This window comes from Pseudophryne corroboree, chromosome 1, assembly GCF_028390025.1.
Source record: "Pseudophryne corroboree isolate aPseCor3 chromosome 1, aPseCor3.hap2, whole genome shotgun sequence".
Taxonomy (NCBI): domain Eukaryota; kingdom Metazoa; phylum Chordata; class Amphibia; order Anura; family Myobatrachidae; genus Pseudophryne; species Pseudophryne corroboree.
Genome location: NC_086444.1, coordinates 328854752 through 328876866, shown reverse-complemented (window position 1 = coordinate 328876866; position 22115 = coordinate 328854752). Strand labels below are relative to the sequence as shown.

Genomic DNA, 22115 nt, shown 5'->3' with positions numbered 1-22115 from the left:
TATTTATAAGGCGCGACAAGTTGTTTGCAGCACTGAACATACAGCACACATTTGAATAATACAGAGTACAGAGAACTTAATATTACAGTCAGGAGCGTTTTAACAGAGGAGCTCATGTGCACCTCTGGGTGTGCCCCATCCTCTGCACGGCACAGTAGTCTCTGGCATTGTGCCAGAGTTTACTGCACATGCGCAGGTCTCCGGAAACATGGCACCTGCCATGTCCAGGAGACCAATTTGACTACTGCACATGCGCAGTGGCCATTTTGGCTGTCATTTTCACCGCAACTGCCGCACCTGATGCTAAACTCCTGAAAGGTAAGTATTAAAGGGATGCAGTTCATTTGCAGGCAGTCAGGATCCCCACAACTGACATGACCAACAGCAGGAAATCCGGCTTAAAGGGACTGTTCCCACTCGTGGGTGTCCGCGAGCCACCAAACTCGCAGCATGGCGAGCACAGCGAGCCCACAAGGGGGCTCTTTGTGCTCGCCTTGCTGTCAGCTTACTGATAGCCAGGATGCTGTTGTTGGTATACTGACTACCGGCATCCCGACCAACGGTAAATCATACTGAACCTGTATTAAAGTATGGGTGCAGTGTGTATGATACGGGCCCCACCTGGACCCAGGGTCCCGTGTGCACCATACACATTGCACCCATTATAGAAATGCCTATGATTATAGTAACTGATAAACTAAAACAAAGCACAGGTAACAATTAGCACTACAGTTCTCAGTACACAATACACTGAGATGTAAGGAAGCAAAGTAGTAATCGGCAGCCATTGGAAGAGATGGACGGTTGTGAGTGAGAGGAGATTCAGGTATAAATGGTCGCTGAGTAGTGTATATCTGTAATTAAAGTACGAGAGAAGAGGGCTGTGAGAACAGGAGGGAAGAAGAGCTTACAATCTAGGGGGAGGGGTAGAGAGACAGGTGACATGAGGCGCGAGCAAGCGGAAGGTGGCCTGATGGCAAGAAGTAAGTGAGGCAGAGATGGCCAAGGCATGAGGCAGGGGGTTAGGAGAGTGGCTTTGAGACTAGGTTATGCGGAAGGGTACACTTTGATGAACAGGTGAGTTTCCAGTGCCAGTTTGAAGCCTTGCAAGGTCAGGGAGTGAGGGATCTTCTTTCAGTGAAGGGGAGCAGCACAGGCAATATCTTGGATTTGCGCATGGGATGCAGTGACCTGGGTAGAGGAGAGGCAATGGTCATTAGCCGACCAGAGATGGGGGGCACGTAGGGAGATGCAGGGAGCAGTGGAGTTAGACCTGAGAAGACCAGTGAATTGATAATACATTTTAATTGCACACTGGGAGAGGGACGGCCTGATTCCAGTGATGTTGCATAGCTGGAACCGACAGGATTGAGACAGAAAATGGCCCGGGGGGGGGGTTTGGGGGCAATGGAGAGAGAGGAGTCAAGGGTGATTCCCAAGTGATTCAAGCAGTGGAGTTGGGGAATAGGGGAGATGATAGTGTAGTCAACAGTGATGGAGATATTTGATAAATTTCATACATCCAACATCTTAAACTCTGTCATGATATCTGAGATGTTACAGTATGCTGGTTTTTTTTTAGATTACGTATTAATGGAGAAAAGATATTATGTGATTAAAATGACAAATATATTATGTAATTAAAGCACTCAGTATATTAGTTTAACATACCAAGTATTTATATTTTCCTGAACTAACCATATTAGTTCAGGAAAATATAAATTTATAAATAGATCCTAGGGGAAAACCCTGAGGTTACAAAAATTGGCCATCCTGATTTTATAACAAACAACCATCTAGAGTGTGCGTACATAAATTATGTTTATAAACAAAGTAAACGTATGTAAAGAATATAAAACCAATGGAGATGAGGTGATGCACTGAGAGACAATTCCAGCCTGCTTTACAGTAGTTTAAGGTATTGGTCATGACACTGTCTTTGCCAATAAACATGTATTTTTAGGGCAAATTACTATGTATGACTGCTGTGTACCTAGGGACAGATGCCTTTGCATATTGGATCAAATAGTATTTCCATCCTATAGTCCATTAACAATGTGTTACATTGCTTAGACACACCAGGCAAATGTCTACATTATGACATTACATATGAATGTACTGCTTGCTTATTTTCTTCTATAATTAGTGGGAAATAATTATTTCTATTTTTTATTATTATTATTATTATTATTATTATCATCAATTTTCTTTTTTTTTCTTTTTACACAGCAACTTCCACAATTCACAATAATTAATCTTTTCATGAATCTGTACCATAGAATTTCTCATCATTTGACAAATCTTTATGAATCTCCAAGGCAAAATATTAGCAGTTATCATTTTAGTTTCCAGAGAGACCTTTAGAATGTTGGTTTGCAGCCTACTGTCTACACCACTAGCAATATAAGGATGCCTCAAAGATAAAAATCCTTTGGCTTCTGTTAGGATTCTAGAGGCTATTATTTTTGTTAAATAATAAGTGGGATACTTTAAGGGATTCTTACGACCTAGACAAGCCTCTGGCAATTCTATTATCAATACATCCGTAACTTTCACACAATCCAATTTTTCTGCAGCAGAAACAACATTGCTATGGCTGCCTTTTGAAATGTTATGAGCTCTGACCGTACACGAAACTTGAATGGATTCTTGTCTAAGATTGTGCTTTTCAAAAACATCTGTTTTAATTAATTTTAAGACTGTAGCTAGGAAAAGAGACTGATAATATTACATGCAGTTACTATAAGAAATTGCAAAGTTTAATTGCTGCAGTGTACTGCACAAGCATTTAAGAACATTTAAGAAATAATAAATGAAAATAAAAAGATTTTGGTTTGCATAAAAAGTAACTCAAATGATGTAGATTGTAAATACTTTGCAACATTTCCATTCAACGGAAAATTAAAAAGTTCATTATCTAAAGTTATTTTTTAATGAAACAGTATTTTGGAATGGGCCTTTGATATCTGGGAAATTTTGTTTCCACTTTTCACAGAAAACTTCCTTTCTTTAAATTCTACACAGAAATTAAAATAAAAAAATAAGTGAGTATTGAGTATATGTAATATCCTACACTTGCAGGTACATGCAAAATGTTTATGATTTACAGTATCTAAGTGATTCCCTAACACGGTCACCCAAACAGTCTGGGTTTTAGAGATATAGCTGCTTGTTCACAGATGGTTTAATCAAGCTTATTGAGGTATCAATTAAGTCACCTGTGCCTAAGCATGTATAGCCTTAAAACCTGGACTGTTGGGGTGCCTTAAAGACCACGTTTGGGAACCATTGAATTGTAGCTGCAAAATTTAGAGATCATTTTACAATATAGACAATAATTTACAAGCTGGAATCCTTAAATCTACACCTAAATTTATTTTTAAAAGGAGATGTAATTATATATTTTTTTTATTTTCTACTACTTTAAATACCTTTTTCACTTGTTTTGCCTAGATTATACATCTTGGACATGATACTGAGTTGAAGTGACAACAGGTATATAGCGAATTTTGCTTAAATTTGCACTGCATTTTCACATAGAGAATGGAAAAGTATTGCCATTGTAGACTTACAACTGGAGTGGTGGAACTAGGGGTGGAAAGAAGTGCCAAGGGGTTGGCAGCATCTCTCCATTGTGGAACCTGCATTTGGTTTGCTGGGAGCCTAGAATGGGCAGCTACTTCCAATTCACAGCTGGCCAGTCCCCTCGTTTTGACATCATGTTTGGGGCCCAGAACAATGATTAATGCTGCAATGGGGGGGTGGGGGCAACTTTGGACTGCACATCCTAATTCAAAACATAATAACAGGTGCTATCATGCTGAGACTTGTAGTTCCACACAGAAAAAAGAAAATGCGAGAGATCTGCTAATCAAAATACTTATAATAAACTCTACAATCTGACATAGAGCAAAATTGAGGTGCTAGCATAATATATAATAATAGCAAAAGCATATGGTTTCGCCAGTAATAACCAGGTGACATCATTTGATGTCTTTAACACTAAGGTTCAAGTCCAGATCACGGAACACCTCAAGTCAACACAGGCCAACTGCTCTATGGCGTCACACTAGTGAGAGGTTATAGTGCTAGTGTTACATAAATAATAAGCAGAAACTATGTGTTAGGAGTGTTACAAAGCAGTGTCAAAAGAAGTGCCTTTTTATTTATTCATGAATAAAACTGTTAGCAAGTTAAAAAGTCAAGGTATTCAGGACTGAAGATGACTTAATAAGCATGTTAGATATGTTTGACTTGTGTGGAATAAATATTTTTTGTGTGTTTTGAAACATATTTAGTATTTCACCTAAAAAGTGATCAGCCACCTACAGAATGGGAAGTCTGGCACACAAGGTCCACAGAAAGCCATTCAGGGGAGGGGACCGATCCACTCATACTCTCTGTTACCCTGGCTGGCTACTGATAAGGTCCCATGTTAATAAGAACTTTTTCTTTGTCTAAATAAAAAACCTTTAAATAAACACCTCCCCTTTTGTTACCTCCTGATAAAACCCCTTTATCCATTCCTATGTGTTTTCACATTCTGTTATATAGGGGCAGTGTTTTTCGTCTATATGTTTTTACTTTAAATTCAGTGAATTTTGAAATTATCTATTTCTTCTTCAGGCGTCAACCAAAGTGATACCTAAATTTGATATTTGACCAAAATCACTCTCCATGAAGGTAGCACAATTCATACAGACCCCCTAAAGGCTTGACCACATAATATACACTCAAGCATTATTATGATGATTAACAAGGTTGTGTCAGTCTCAATAAAATTAACAGCAAAAGGAAACATTGGAAATAAAAAATAAAATATCCAGTCAAAAATGAAGTAATATAATTTATTTATAAGTGATTATTAATTAACATCAAAAAAGTACAAGCACAAAATACTACATAGAAAAACAGCAATTTGTAGTTATGTGTCTCTGCAGTATGCCATCTAGAACTTTCCTCTCAATTCTCTTTTCTCTTCTCTCGGCCCACTTTAGACCTGATATTTATTCTTACCTGCCAGATGATGTCATCAAGACTGGAAAGTAACCTTCACAGTAATGTGTGAAGACCTATTCACATGTCTTGCTTCACTTGACAAATGTCAATTTTTCCTAACAGACTTTGAAGGTGGCCATTTTAAGTTTATAACTTTCCTTGACCCTATATGGACTTATGGGGTAATTCAGATCTGATCACTGCTGTGCGTTTTCACACAGCGCGTGATCAGATCTGAATTGCGCATGCATCTGAGCCGCACTGCACCGGCGTGACGGACGACTGCTACAGAGATCGGCGCCGTGCGACGGGATGGTGATAAGGATCCAGTTGCACGGGAGTTCGCAAAGCGATTGAGAGGAAGAGGCTATTTGTGGGTGGCAAATGACCGTTTTCTGGGAGTGTCCGGAAAAATGCAGATGGGCTCAGGCATTTTGAGGGAGGGTGTCTGACGTCAGCTCCGGCCCTGTTTAAGAGGATTCAGTTGCAGCGGCTGAGTAAGTCCTGGGCTGCGCAGAGACTGCACAAACTGATTTTTGTGCAGCTCCGCTAACAAAGCGATCGCACACTTGCACAGGCTTTTCCCCTCCCTTTTTAGGCGGCGACTATCTGATTGCAGGGCAGCAAAAAACGCAGCCCAGCGATCAGGTCTGAATTAGGTCCTTAGCTTCCTATGTATTCAGGGGCCATTTTAAGTACTATTGAAAAACGTAATAAGCTCCATTATTTCTATATTTTTCTTCAATATCTATTCTTTTATTACCACATTCCTAGCCATAATTGTTTTTACTGTTAATATATAATTAATATCTTTATTGCTAATACATATCATAAAACATACCAAAGCCTATATTTTAGCTTTTAACATCCATTCTTGTTTTTATCACCATGTATATAGACATATATATTTATGTATCTAACTATATATATAATTTAAGGTGAGAGTAGTTTTCTTATTCAGTTATTCATTCAATTTGTAAATTCTGTTCTCCGTATCTACAGTATCTGGTTGTTTCCTTATTCTTCTCAGCAAGAAGTGCCTGCTGCAATCATGTTATGTTTAAATAGACAAAAAAGAAACGTAAATACAGCTTGTGCAGATACTGTACATATGTGTGGTACTGTATATCTGGAATTTAAGATATACGCTGGTGGAAATTTGTGATATCTGTATTACAATTATTTTTTTCTATGCAAATGTTTTGTTTTTATGTGATTGTATTTGTTATGTAATATGTAGTGATGATATGAAAAATTCTAATAAAAAGTATTAAATGTAAAAAAAAGACAAAAAATTGTGTACTTTTCAAGGTCTCAGAGAACACAATACTGTATTTATCTATGATTCTTCATTATTATCCAAATATAATTCTTTCCAAATATAATATACACTTCAATAATAAAAAAATTATTAAATACATCACTAATTAAAATTAAAGAAGGACTAAAGAGATGTGGTTAGCTTGCATCAATATAAAAAAAATGTATATAGATGATAATTGCAGTAAATGAATCATAGAATTGTATTTAATATTTGTGTTATGAGTACAAATAATAAGAGGCATATTTCTGCCTTCCTTCTCCTCCCTAGTCCTTTTCTTATGCATTTCCTCTACTTCACTCCTCTGTTCCCCCACATCCCTCTAAGTGTGTGCCAGATTTCCCTCCATGCTTCATCATGATTGGGGCTGATACCGACACCCCACATATTGGACAAAGTGGAAAACGTATATGCTATCACAACTCTTTCCTTGTTACATATGTTTTCCCATCATTCTCCTTTTTTCACATACTGGGGCATATGCATCAACACTAGGAGAGAGATAAAGTGGAGAGAGATGAAGTACCAGCCAATCAGTTCCGGTCATTTTTCAAACACAGCCTGTTAGGAGCTTATTGGTCAGTACTTTATTTCCATTTTATCTCTCTCCAAGTGTTGATGCCAGAGGCATAACAAGGGTGGTGTGGGTGGAGTAGTACGTACCCTGGGCGCCAGGGCAATGGGGGTGCCAAGGCTTGGGACAGGCCTTGGTGAAAATTATGAGTCTCCAGTTACCACATTTCAGCCACCCCAACTTCATAGCTCATGCTATGACTACTCCACCTCTTCCCCCTGCAAGAACCGCACACAGCCTAATATACAGGACGGACACCTCCCGCCCTCCCCCCAAAATTTTCTGCCCGCCTATCTCCTGACTGCAATGCGGTAAGCAATGCAGGACGGCACTGGCCTGGAGAGGCGCAGTCCCAGCTCCAATGTGTTGGCTTTCTGCCATTTAAGTCCCAGAGCTGGGAGTCTCTCTGGACTAGGAGACAAGTCCGATTTTGGAGGATCTGCGCCCAGCAGGCAGTTAAGAGGCTGAGGCACATAATGAAGTGTCCTCCTACCTCCTCTCTGGCAACCCACTCAAACACAAGGACCTGTTCCCTCTTTTCTGGAGGTGGGAGCTGTATAGAGCAGCAAACTGCGACTAGAAGACCTAGTTCATGTTCAGCAACAACTGGAGAGCTGTGGTGAAAGGGAAGGGGGGGGCTGGATTTTGTAGTGAATGGGGGGGGTCTTGGTGTTGTAGTGTATGAGAGGAAGTATCTGCTCATTGTAGTGTATAAAGGGGTGTGTGTGTGTGGTATGATATATGAGGGGTTGTCTGGGCATTGTAGTGTATGGGGAGTGTCTGGACATTGTAGTGTATGGGGGTGTATAGGTGTTATAGTGTATGAGGGTGGTGTCTGGGTGCTGTACTGTATGAGGGGGGTGTCTGGTCATTGCCGTGCATGAGGGGGGTGCCTGGACATTGTAGTGCAGGAGGGATGTCTCTGGGTGTTGTAGTGTATGGGGGAGGTGTCTGGGTGTTGTAGCGTATGAGAGTGGATGTCTGGGTGTAGTGTATGAGGGTAAGGTGTCGGTTGCTGCAGAGGTATTAGCATTGTATGGGGGATAGTATCAGGATCCCGGCACTTGGAATGCCGATGGTTAGAATACCGGCAGTGGCATCCTGACATGCAGAATTTTGACACCTGCTGGGTTTATATTGTAACCTAACCCTTAACCCTCTCTACCTGCAGCCAGACCCTACCCTCCCCCTGCTGGCAGCTGCTATTACGGAGCTGGCATGGTGATCAATATCAGGATCCCGGCATCAGCCTTCTGACCAGTGTTGGGATCCTGGCATCAGGATTCCAAGTGCCGGCATCCCGAACACCTGCATTGTAACTGAATACCCTGTATGGTGGTATGTGTTGGGAGTGAATAAAGGGCCAGGGGGATTTTTGGAGTACTGCAGGGTGTTGGTACTGGTAAATGATGAGGGGCATGTCTGGGCTGGGTGTTGTAGGTGAATGAAGGATGGGATTGGGTGCTTCTGGTGTATCGTTGGTAAATGAGTGGAGTGTCTCGGTGCTGGTAATGAATGTGTGCTTGTGTAAGTGGATTGCACTAACCACTCTCTTACCTCCATATTTGTAAAATGGTTATAGTTTGAAAGGGGGCATCTTACACCCTAGCACCATCCCTACACCCACCTCCTGTATCATTCAGGCTGCATTGCAGAAGAGGAGCAGCCAGCAAGGTGGAAAGCAGACTAGCTGCACAGGAGTGGCCTTAATCACCAACAAGGAGGAAACATAGGAGGTCTCATGCAGAAGACGATGGGGGCATTGACACCCTGGTGGTTGCTGCAAGACTTAGGAGTCTGGAGCAACAGGATGACCTAGGCACCCCAGCTTCACTAACCCTGAGGCAGGGGAAAGATGATGGTCAGTTAAAAATTCTGGGAGAGACCAGGTACCTATGTATCAGTGTGTTGTGTTGTTCTACCTGGAACGGTTTGTGGTAGATATTTGCAGATTTAAATTTTTACTGTTCTTTGTATAACTATTTATATTCCTTCTCTCGCTGCTTCCTCTCTTCTCCCTCTCCCTCTCTCTCTTTGCTGGTACTCACCTAGGGATTGTGTGCAGCTGCCTTAGGTTTATTCAGTGTGTATGTTGCGGTTCCACCCCATAAAATGCTATCTCCCCCGCCTCCATTGCAGTTATGCCAGTGAAGATTGCACCAGCCCTATGGATATGCAGATTTTCCATATGAATGTGGCTGCCTGTGTCAGCACAACTGTGTCTTTAGATCAGAGCCGGACTGGCCATCTGGCACTTCTGGCACATCTCAAAGAATAGGTATGATTCCGCACCAGTCCAGACGATTCAGACAGAATAGTGAGGCACCAGAATAAACTACAATGTACAGGAATAATTCCTATAATTTATGCCTGGTGGTGCACCCAGAGTCAGAGGAAAACTTGGAAGAAAATTGATTTACAGAAGACTCTTGTGTGGGTGCACTCTTGTATTGATTTGTTTATATGAAAATATTAAAACATAACTTTTATTATCTAATTAATTTAAGAAAAAATCCACACTTTCATAGTCCACCACAATTAATCACTAAAATATAATGGTATCTGTGTACACACATATGACTTAGCCCACCAGCATCTCTGAAAGATACCAAATATGATTGGTGTGGCTGATTAGAGTAGAAAGGCTAGAGCGAGTATAAGCAAAAGCCAATCAATTAATTGATTGGAAAATTTTGAAATGTTCTGGTTAGTCTATGCTGATAGACTTGAGGGGGGATGCAGACACTATGGTTCTCCACCCTGATCCTATCCAACCAGCACAAGCACAGCTTGTGTTAATGAGACCTCCAAGGGTCAATGGACTGGACTGTTGTAGGGAGTATAGATCCTTGATAGTGTTGAGACTTGTCAGATCTATAAAGTATCAGGGAAGGCGGTACTTAAGATGAATATACAGTGTCAAGAGAAAAAAGATGAGCTAAAAGGATGATTGGAGAAAAAATGTGGTGATCTTGCTGTTGGTGTATAGTTGAGACAGGTCATGAATTACAACACCGGGTATTCTATGGGGGTCCCCCTCGCAGATTCTAGCCCAGCCCACCACCGTTTAGCTTCCAAGATCAGACGAGATCGGGCTCTGTCGGTGGGGTATGGTAGTAATTTCTTGGGCCCACTATAGCCGACTTACCAATGAGAGTGCACCTAAAGAAGATTGGGAGAGAAGGCAGAGAGGGTTGCAGATCTGCTGTCTACGTTAGGCACAGGATGGCCCCGTGGATCATAGATGAGAGTCCACGGATATAAATAGGTGGGAAATAGACAAAGAAAAAGAAAGAGAGAAGAGAAAGAAGAAAAACGAGTGAATTGGAACTGTAACAAGTGTCAGCATTAATATTAGGCCAGCACTATGTCAAAATTGAGGTTATTGTGCATAAGACAGAGTGATTGGCAGTATCGAATATGTTTGGCAGTCACCCTTATTCCAAGAAAAATCAAGCAAAGAAGAGTGGCACACTGGCCCTGTGGTGCTGATTAACCCACTTACACATATAACTGCATTGAATCCCTATGCATAACTATCAGGGAAAGAATTATTGAAGCCAGGAAACAAACAGTATCCATATACGTTGGTGGCTGAAAAATACCTGGAAAAAATGACAGTCCCTGCCCAAATCCCTGGGTCACCCTCAATAAGGTCAAAAAGGTACACGTGCAGGACTGCAAATCTATATTGTACAGCCTACTGGCGAAAATTATTACGCATAAGCTAGAGTGATCAGCAATATCAGGTATATTTGGCAATAACCCTCTTTCCCAGCAAAATCAAGTGAAAGGGGGGCACACAGGCCCTGACAGGTGCTGATTAACCCACTAGCTCATACAGATAAATGTATTGAATCCCTAAGCAGAACTTTCCAGGAAAGGGTTATAAAAGCCAGAAAACAATCAGTGTCCATATGCGCTGGTGGCTGAACAAATAACTGAAGAATGACAGTCCCTGCCCAGATCCCTGGGCCACCCTAAATAGGGTCGAATAGGTGAAAAATACAGGACTGGAAATCGATATTGCACAGCCTACTAGTGGAAAAATGCTGAAAAAAATGACCTATTAGAAACAAAAGGGTATAATATATATATATATATATATATATATATATATATATATATATTATATAGGCTTGAAGCAATATAATGAAACAGTATCTGTTCAGAAAATAGCCAAAATCCTGAGTTCCTCAGTTGTGTATGAGTTGAGAGTTAGTATAGATTAATCCTGTAGGAGAATTGAATGTCTGCACCAGTGCCATTATTATGAGCATTGAAAGTGAACAAGCCCGCAGGACGGGTGAAACGCGTTTTCCAGCATGGACTAAGTTTCAGCGTGGACTAAGGACGGGAGGAGCACTTTCTGGATCCTGCTAACCTGAGACTGACCCAGGGACCTGGGCAGGGACCGGTACACTTTTATTCATTCATCTGACTTCATATACCAATAATAATGGCATTGGTGCAGACATTCAATTCTCCTACAGGATTAATCTATACTAACTCTCAACTCATACACAACTGAGGAACTCAGGATTTTGGCTAATTTCTGAACAGATACTGTTTCATTATATTGCTTCAAGCCTATATAATATATATATATATATATATATATATATATATATTATACCCTTTTTTTTCTAATAGGTCATTTTTTTCAGCATTTTTCCACTAGTAGGCTGTGCAATATCGATTTCCAGTCCTGCATTTTTCACCTATTCGACCCTATTTAGGGTGACCCAGGAATCTGGGCAGGGACTGTCATTCTTCAGTTATTTGTTCAGCCACCAGCGCATATGGACACTGATTGTTTTCTGGTTTTTATAACCCTTTCCTGGATAGTTCTGCTTAGGGATTCAATACATTTATCTGTATGAGCTAGTGGGTTAATCAGCACCTGTCAGGACCTGTGTGCCCCCCTTTCACTTGATTTTGCTGGGAAAGAGGGTTATTGCCAAACATACCTGATATTGCTGATCACTCTAGCTTATGCGTAATACTTTTTGCCAGTAGGCTGTACAATATAGATTTGCAGTCCTGCACATGTACCTTTTTGACCTTATTGAGGGTGACCCAGGGATTTGGGCAGGGACTGTCATTTTTTCCAGGTATTTTTCAGCCACCAACGTATATGGATACTGTTTGTTTCCTGGCTTCAATAATTCTTTCCCTGATAGTTATGCATAGGGATTCAATGCAGTTATATGTGTGAGTAATTGGGTTAATCAGCACCAAACAGGGCCAGTGTGCCACTCTTCTTTGCTTGATTTTTCTTGACTGCCAAACATATTCGATACTGCCAATCACTCTGTCTTATGCACAATAAACTCAGTTTTGACATAGTGCTGGCCTAATATTAATGCTGACACTTGTTACAGTTCCAATTCACTCGTTTTTCTTCTTTCTCTTCTCTCTTTCTTTTTCCTTTGTCTATTTCCCACCTATTTATATCCGCGGACTCTCATCTATGATCCACGGGGCCATCCTGTGCCTAACGTAGACAGCAGATCCGCAACCCTCTCTGCCTTCTCTCCCAATCTTCTTTAGGTGCACTCTCATTGGCAAGTAAGCTATAGTGAGCCCAAGAAATTACTACCATACCCCACCGACAGAGCCCGATCTCGTCTGATCTTGGAAGCGAAATGGTGGTGGGCTGGGCTAGTATCTGCGAGGGGGACCCCCAGAGAATACCTGGTGTTGTAATTCATGACCTGTCTCGACTATACACCAAAAGCAGGATCACCACATTTTTTTCTCCAATCATCCTTTTAGCTCATCTTTTTTCTCTTGACACTGTATATTCCTCTTAAGTATCGCCTTCCCTGATACTTTATAGATCTGACAAGTCTCAACACTATCAAGGCTATATACTCCCTACAATAGTCCAGTCCATTGACCCTTGGAGGTCTCATTAACACAAGCTGTGCTTGTGCTGGTTGGATAGGATCAGGGTGTAGAACCATAGTGTCTGCATCCCCCCTCAAGTCTATCAGCATAGACTAACCAGAACATTTCAAAATTTTCCAATCAATTAATTGATTGGCTTTTGCTGATACTCGCTCTAGCCTTTCTACTCTAATCAGCCACACCAATCATATTTGGTATCTTTCAGAGATGCTGGTGGGCTGAGTCATATGTGTGTACACAGATACCATTATATTTTAGTGATTAATTGTGGTGGACTATGAAAGTGTGGATTTTTTCTTGAATTAATTAGATAATAAAAGTTATGTTTTAATATTTTCATATAAACAAATCAATGCAAGAGTGCACCCACACAAGAGTCTTCTGTAAATTAATTTACTTCTGGCACATGCCAGAAGGGCTGATGGGCAGGTGGTCCAATCCAGTCCCTCAGAGAGCCGGGAAGGCCGCGAGCAGCGCAGCCCCTGGCTCTCTGGTTCAGTCGCCCCCACTGGTCTCCATGGAAATGGGGGCGTGCCGCGAGTCCATGCCCCCGGACTCACGGCACGCCTCCGCCCCCAGCAAGTGTCACCATGGTAATGGGAGCGTGCCATGAGTCCACGCCCCCATGACTCACAGAACACCCTCGTACATCGTGGTGGCGCGCCCCTGTGTTGTGCGCACACGCTCACAAAAGCCCAGGCCGTTTTTGAGCCCCAGTCCGTCGCTGCTTTAGATGCATGTGTCTGGCTTGCTATCATCCTGTTACCACCCAGTAATACCCATCAAAAATGTTTCTCTCTGTGTGCAATCTGTGCCTAACCATTGGGACGCATGTGCAGTGTGACTAGGACGCATGCGCAGACTAAAAGCATCAGCTGCCTGCATCTGACATTGCCACTATGTCCACCACTGAAGCAGGCCCATAGCCCTCAGAATGATTGGACCTGGTGACCTTCTAAGGTGACACATCTCCAGAAGCCCCATTGCCCTTCACTATAAATTTGCATTGCACAACATTGTCTGTGTGCACGTAGTATTCATAGCTGTTGCACTTAAGTTTGGCCTTGCTGTAGCGTTCCATTAATTGTATTTTAAACATAATTGATTAAAAATTAAAACCTATGTTGCAATAGTACAATCATCATAAGACAAGAGTGCATCCAGAAGCAGTCTTCTTTCGATACAGAGCTTGTGAATCACTCTTTTGAGTACTAATATAAGAATTCATCCAGAATTTACAAAGAAAAAGAAAGTTTCAGTGGGCTCCATTTTTGTATTTGCCCTGGGCGCCAACAGCCCTAGTTACGCCTCTGGTTAATGCATATGCCCAACAGTTGAACACAATCTCTACTCCAGGTTATTCATTACTCTTGCAAAAAGGGCCACTAAAATTATTTAAAAAAAAAGTCTTGTTGAGCAGTTGTTTGCCAATTAGAAGAATTCTTATATATTGTACTGTGTAACAAGAAGTCATTGTACCAGGTAATAGGCCTCACAGTTTATTTAGTCATGGCTCGCACTTTCCTAATACCTTATTACTTTATTTTTAGCTTGAGTTATTTATTACTACTTGCAAACTGTATTGCTAGAAAAAATATGAGATATCTCTAAGAGCCATCACACTAAAATTAGAACATTGATTACTTTGTAGAAGACATACTGTGCTAATAGATTTATTGCACACGAGGCAGGTGACAGCTGAGCATTAAGTTGTTCAGATGCATCACAATAACAAGCGGACGTGAATGGCCTGCTTTGCATTTCTGTCTCCATTAAATTGGAATATGAGGTGAAACTTTCACTAGCGTACGTGTAATAAAAGATAATGAACAATATCGTTCTATTAGCCAGCTTCAGCACAAACCAGTGTAAATTCTAATTTTGTACCTAAGGCTACAGTAACACATCGCTCCCTACATTTTTCACAGCAATATAGGAGAGAGACAAAATCTCTTAAGCAGTAGTCATAAGGAGTTTTATTTTGGTGACACACAGAAACTGAAATCATAGCTGAAGTTTTTTTTTTTTCATACATTCAGCACTTTCTATGGAGTTTTTATGTTTAAAGGAAAACATCTAAGAATTTCTTTTATCTTTGAAGTAAAAATAAACATAATTCACATTTGCGTGTTTGATGTGGATTGTTCTATGCTGTTTAGTTTTTATCAATGGCTTTGGCCTTCTAAAAGAGGGCATGCCCTGTAACAAAGCAATAAGCATGATGGCAGCATTTTGTTTATATTGAAATAAATTGCAGTGTTCTGATATATTTCATCTTTAACCATCTGAAAACTTGCTATATAGGGGGTCATTCTGACCTGATCGCTCGCTGCAGTTTATCGCAGCGCAGCTATCGGGTCGGAACTGCGCATGCACCGGCGCCGAAGGCCGTCATGGCCTAGCGATCGCCTCTGCCTTATTGACAGTCAGAGGCGGTCGATGGGCGGGAGTGGGCTTAACGCCACCGTTTAGGGGGGCGGTTCGGCCAATGCAGGCATGGCCAGACCATTGGGGGGGGGGGCAACCCGCAGCGACCCGGGCAGCGAAGAGGTTCTCCCAGCCAGCCGCAGGACCTGCTGGCTGGGAGTTACTCCTCAAATGCAAAAGCATCGCCGCTGTGCGATGATTTACATTTCTGCAGGGAGGGGGGGGGGGGGCAGCACTGACATGCGGAGGGCAGACTAGCCCTGTGCTGGGCATCCCCCCGCATGTCTGAGTGCCTGATCGTAGCTGTGCTAAATTTAGCACAGCTACGATCAACTCGGAATGACCCCCACAGTTTGATTATATGAATGAAGCATGTTTGAGACAAATGGCACAAGCCAGTGAGCACTGGTGTTTCTAAACAGCGTTCTGAAAATGAGAGAAGTAACAGCTTCAGATAATTTATTATTATTATTTATTTACATAACACCAGCATATTATGCAGAACATTTTATTTAGATGCGTTAGTGCTTGCCTCTTACTGCTGTTTACTATCTACCTTTCTTATCTTAAGCACACCCGTCCAATTTCTAATATTTTCCTTGCTACATTCCCGATCATCTTTATGTGCATGTTTGGTCAAGTTAACAAAAATATATAATTAAAATAATCAGCATCCAATTTTATAATAATGTACAGTAGATAGATAGATAGATTGATTTTTCAAAATGTCTTGTAAGCTGAAGCATTAAGATTGCTCTTTACTGGAAATAAAGGTGCCGCACACCATTATCCCTACTCCACCACACTTCACAGTTGGCATAATGTAATTAGGCAGGTAATGTTCTCCTGGCATCCGCCAAACCCACACTCGCCCATCTGACTGCCAAACAGAGGAGCGTGATTCATCACTCCACAGAACATGTTTCCACTGCTCCACAGTCCAGTGTCGGCGTCCTTTACACCACTGCATGCAGTGCTTGCCATTGGACTTGGTGATGTGAGGCTTGAATGCAGCTGCTCGGCCATGGAAACCTATTCCATTAAGCTCCCGCTGCACAGCTTTGTGCTTACATTAATGCCAGTGGAAGTTTAGAACTCTTCAGCTATGGAATCAGCAAAGCATTGGTGACTTTTATGCACCATGCACCTTAGCAGTTGTTGTCCCCGCTCTGTGACTTTACAGTTTCTTCTGCTTCATGGCTAAGTTGCTGTTGTTCCTAAATGCTTCCACTTTCTACTAATATTACTTACAGTTTTGACTGCAGAATACCCAGCAGGGATGAAATTTCACAAACAGTCTTATTGTAAAGGTGGCATCCTATCATAGGGGGTAATTCCAAGTTGATCGCAGCAGGATTTTTGTTAGCAATTGGGCAAAACTATGTGCACTGCAGGGGAGGCAGATATAACATGTGCAGAGAGAGTTAGATTTGGGTGGGGTGTGTTCAATCTGCAATCTAATTTGCAGTGTAAAAATAAAGCAGACAGTATTTACCCTGCACAGAAATAAAATAACCCACCCAAATCTAACTCTCTCTGCACATGTTATATCTGCCTCCCCTGCAGTGCACATAGTTTTGCCCAATTGCTATCAAAAATCCTGCTGCTATCAACTTGGAATTACCCCCATAGTACAATGCTTGAAGTCGCTGAGCTCTTCAGAGCGACCCCTTTTGTATCACAAATGTTTGCAATTGGAGACTGAATGGCTAGGTGCTTGATTTTATACACCTATGACAACAGGTCTGATTGAAACACCTGCATTCAATAATTAACAGGTATGGCCAAATACCTTTGTCTATATGTGTATACAGGTTCCCCTACTGAGATAATGACACATATGTGTATATTATATTCTATATCTGTATAATATATCTATATATACACATAATATATATGTCATTATCTCAGTAGGGGACCAAAAAATGTGGGATTTTGAATTTTGGATAAGGGATACTCAACCTGTATTAGTAAGACCCTGCTTATAAAGAAAGGACTATTCAAACTGGTCTGCTTAGACATGTGTCTTCTTTATAACTCACATATGTTATACCATCACATTTGTTCTCATGAAATAGCTACCTGACATTAGCTATGCCCCAACAGCCCTAGCTAGTATCCAGCTGCTTGTCAGAATTGGAAGCCCCATCCACTGGATTCCACAATTCTTTTGTTCTTTCACACACTCCAAATCAGTCATACCAATGTAGTGCAGCTGTGTGTTAAGACCTTTGCAGTAATAAGCAGCAGGATTATTAATGCTATCTGCTCTAATTCCAAGGACCGAGTTCTGTTCTGAACATCAGAACATGGCAAAGTACCCTGTTTGCCACAAAACCTTTTTCCTAACTCCTCTTCTCTTAGCTTTGCAATCTTTAGAAAGCTTGTATATCAGGCATAGTTTTGATTTTCCTGTCACCTCCCTCCGTGTGAGGTGGGGCGTAAGAACAGAATGGTCTGTGCAACATGGAACAGAACCTTCATGGTGGAAGGCTCTGCCGAGGAAACACTTCCTTTACCCTTGGGATTAACCAGTTACTGTGATAGACCTGCTCTCCTTGCTGTCTATCCATCTTCCATAATTGATAATTTACCAGTCCTATGGCCTCTATTACATCATAATGGCCTTGCCCATGCACACACAAATTGCCCATTTGGGTTGGTACCTTTACAAGCACCTTTTTACTTAGAATAATGGTGCATATGGTGGCTTGGGTGTTGACACTTCCCTTTTGCGGCCCCTATGCTTCATTTAAGGACTGTTTCACTAATGGGCCTGGGGTTAAAAGAAGAGGTACCCAGTAACCTTGGTAGTCTTGTTCATGGACAATTCATTGGCAGACTGTGCAGGCTTAGCAGTATCTCTTAACTGCCATGTGGATGCCTGGCCAGTAAAACCTCTGGAGCACCCATTTGAGAATTTTCTCTTCTCCCAAATGCCATCTCTTAGGGTGTATATATGGGCCCCTGCCAATATTAACAGGATATGTACCTGTGGCACTAAGAGCTGTTTAACTATCCTTTCCTGTACCACCGCTACCCTATTTAGCAAGTCCCTTTTTATTATAAAATTGGTTCTCTCTCAGCCGGCATCCCAGTCTTCCATATTGCATTTACTCTTACATGTTTGCAAGCACTCCCCAATGCAAATTTAACTGGTCTTGAGCAAAGTATTGAAGTGTTACAATTCTGAACACAGGAGAACAATCTCCTCTACCACCTGGCAAGGTTTCTGTTTTCTTTCAACCCTCTCTGACCAGTCCTTCTTTCTCACGTCTTCTGGAATGCAACGCTGGCTTGATAGCAGCCAAAGACTGGTACTCAGGCTCCAGATTTAGCTTCCTGATTTCTCCCTCCGGTATTAGGGTGTGAGTAATAGGATTATATAGGGTTGGACATCTGACCAGTGATTCAGTTGCCAACATGTCCGGACTAATCTGGTCAAGAAGAATTTCCCAGAACAGGGGTAAATCTCACCCCAGAAGAAAAGGATATGGCAGCTTTAGGGCTATTGCTGCCACTACCTGCACCATTTGTACCCTCACGTTAACAGGAAGACAGACACAGCCAAGGGCACACAAGACATATACTGACGGCAGTCGGTCCATCAGGACTTCTGAAACTAGAGTGCTGGATTCCAGGTGACTTCACTACCTGAATCCATTACTGCCAACACCACCCATTGCTGTAAAGGACAGGCACCCACTACAGTGGTTGGTTACCTCTAGACAAGGACATAGTCATACAAACAGGGAACATTAGGCCTAGGTGCCGCCACCAAACAAGCCATTGCTTCCAGGAGATTTGGACATTTCATCCAAAAGTGCTTCGGTTTACCATACTCAAAGCACCCTCTTGGGTCACCTTGTGTTCTATGTCAACATCTTGCGTTGGTTTTGGACAAGTGGCCTAACAACCTTCTCCAATATCTAGGCCATATTTCCCAGGGCGCAAAATCAGTTAATGGTTATCACAAGATCTAAAAATGACTGGATCATTCGGCAGAACCCACCTTTGCTGCTTTTGGTTTAAGTTCCGCATGCAACAGTCGATTGCAAGAATTTCCAAAATTCTGTCTGGCATATTTAGTTTGGGCTTTAAATAGCTCTTTGTTAACTTTGCCAGGTCAGCCAGCTGAGCATGCATTGCAGACCCCGGCCTATATCGCCAATCCTGGGCCTTATCACCGCTATTTGTAACAAAATTGTGGCTTTTAGCTTCCAATAATTTGCTGCCTGGGCTTTGGGCATATCCATATAGGCCCGCTGTGATTCTCCCATCAAATAATGAGCCAATTTTATCACCCACTCCTCTTTTAGTCATTTATGCTGATTTGCCATCCTCTCAAAGGACAATAGAAAGGCATCAACATCCTCTGCGGGTGTCATCTTCTGCATCACAGCAGGCCCGTGTTCACCCAGTTGAAGCTCACGGAGCTCTTCTGCAACATTATGCTGCGCTACAACTGGGCCTCAGTGACAGCCAGCATTTGGGCCTGCTGTATAGTGGTCCCCATATTAGTTAAGGCCTCCATCTTGCTATTTGTGGTAATGGGATATCAAATCTGGACCCCCTTGTCATACAATGACAAGCTGATTTCAGACACTTGTAAAGTCTAAGCTGCCAGCAGCTGCTGTGTAGAGAGAAACGCAGAACAACAAAACAGAAAAAAAAATCCCCTTTAACTGGATTTAAACAGACACCTTCTGCTTAGCTATGTGCACAAGTAACTGTACACCCAAACTTAACAATGCAGAGAAGAGAGAGGAAGGGGAAAAAACTCAATAATCATTTCTCTGCAGCAACAGGTTTACAAGGAAACAGTTGCTTTTACGCTGCAACAAATTTTGAAACAGTTGCTTTTGCTTACAATTATTCACACTGTGTAAAAATGTATTTCTTTCCAAGGATACAGCATACACTTTACACATTTGCACTTTGCATAACTTTTCCACATGTGCAAATAAACCAATTTTGTACAGGCTGTTTAACCCACTCACCAACCCAGCAAGGCAGCTCCTGGTCTCAGCAATGCATAACGCAACTTGCAGAAGTATTCCGCGAATGACACCACTTTGTAGGAACCTGCATGCAAAGGACTCTTCAATTAGTCTTCTTGGACAGGTGACTTCTTTATTTTTCACAAATGTTATGCCATCACATTTTTTCATAAGAAATTGCTTCCTGACACTTGCTATGCCCCAACAGCTCTAGCTATCATCCGGCTGCTCAGTGGCGTAACTCCCACCCCTGCAGCCACTGCGGAGACTGGAGCCGCAGCAGCGCTATGTCATTGGTAGTGGCGCCACTGCAGCAGTCTCTTCTCCTTCCGTATTGGCTGCCCGGCGCTGCTGTGAATGCTGGGATGCATTTCCTTCATCCCAGCATTCACAGCGGCGGCGGGCAGCTAATACGGAAGGAGAGGGGACTGCTGCAGCGGCGCCTCTACGAATTACATAGCGCTGCTGCGGCTCCAGTCCCCCTCCCTCCTCCTCCTTCTCCCCTGCCTGCACTGAGGGAGCTGCCACCACCTCCAGCGTGCAGGCCGTCGGTTCCCAATTACATAAGCTAAGAATGTACACTATTTATCTATGTCCTGACTAAATTTTTTAAATAAAAATGAAATGACTACTTATTAACGGGAGACTACGTGTGGATGACGCTGAGCATCTTTGCGGATACCTAACATACTTAGTCCTACGGGGGTCATTCCGAGTTGTTCGCTCGTTGCCGATTTTCGCTGTATTGCGATTAGTCGCTTACTGCGCATGCGCAAGGTTCGCTGAGCGCATGCGCTTAGTTATTTTACACAAAAGTTAGGTATTTTACTAACGGCATAACAAGGATTTTTCATCGTTCTGGTGATCGTACTGTGATTGACAGGAAGTGGGTGTTTCTGGGCGGAAACTGGCCATTTTCTGGGCGTGTGCGAAAAAACGCTGGCGTTTCTGGGAAAAACGCGGGAGTGTATGAAGAAACGGGGGAGTGTCTGGGCGAACGTTGGGTGTATTTGTGACGTCAAACCAGGAACGAAACTGACTGAACTGATCGCAATGGCTGAGTAAGTCTGGAGCTACTCAGAAACTGCTAAGAAATTTCTTGTCGCAATTCTGCTAATCTTTTTTCCGCAATTCTGCTATGCTAAGATACACTCCCAGAGGGCGGCGGCTTAGCGTGTGCAATGCTGCTAAAAGCAGCTAGCGAGCGAACAACTCGGAATCACCCCCTATGAGTGCTGCAGTTGATATATATCAGCGGGTAGTCCGGCACTCCACCATATAAACAGCTGCCCCAGGTTCCTTCTGAAGGTCCAGCAAATTCACAGAAAGAAGCAGTGGCACTCAGAGGACTTCATATTGAATAATTAAAGTATATTAAAACACATACAATCCCACCAAAATGAAACATCCACCAGTGTACCATAGTCAAAATAAGCATAATATCCCAGTGTGAAATCCCCTGGACAGACAAATCACTGCACGGCACTTCAGGATTTTTAAATGCAGACTTTACTTTCTCAGCATTACATTGTCAACTGTGACCCATCGCCAGAATAAATATACAAACCAAAATACCTTTGTATATTTATCCTGATGACGGGGCACAGTTTACCCCAAAACACTGAGAAGTCTGCATTTAAAAATCCTGAAGTGCAGTGATTTCTATCTATCTATCTATCTATCTATCTATCTATCTATCTATCTATCTATCTATCTATCTATCTATCTATCATATAAAAATGAAAATGTGTCTTTCTGTCAGACAGCAGCACAGAGTATATCAGGAGACAGCATAACTCTGTAATTGCTCGAGTAATGTACTCAAAAATTGGTACACATATGCCTTACAATCTGGTATAAACACCGTGGAAGGAAAACACCC

At 42.1% G+C, this 22115-nt stretch overlaps 1 protein-coding gene and 1 pseudogene across 2 annotated transcripts in view; both read left to right on the top strand.

Moving 5' to 3' along the window:
* The window catches only part of LOC135068640 (transmembrane protein 132D-like), a 1425735-nt gene that overhangs the window by 698083 nt on the left and 705537 nt on the right, over positions 1-22115 (top strand). The window lies entirely within an intron of this gene.
* LOC134950633 (5S ribosomal RNA) lies at positions 12487-12605 on the top strand (annotated as a pseudogene).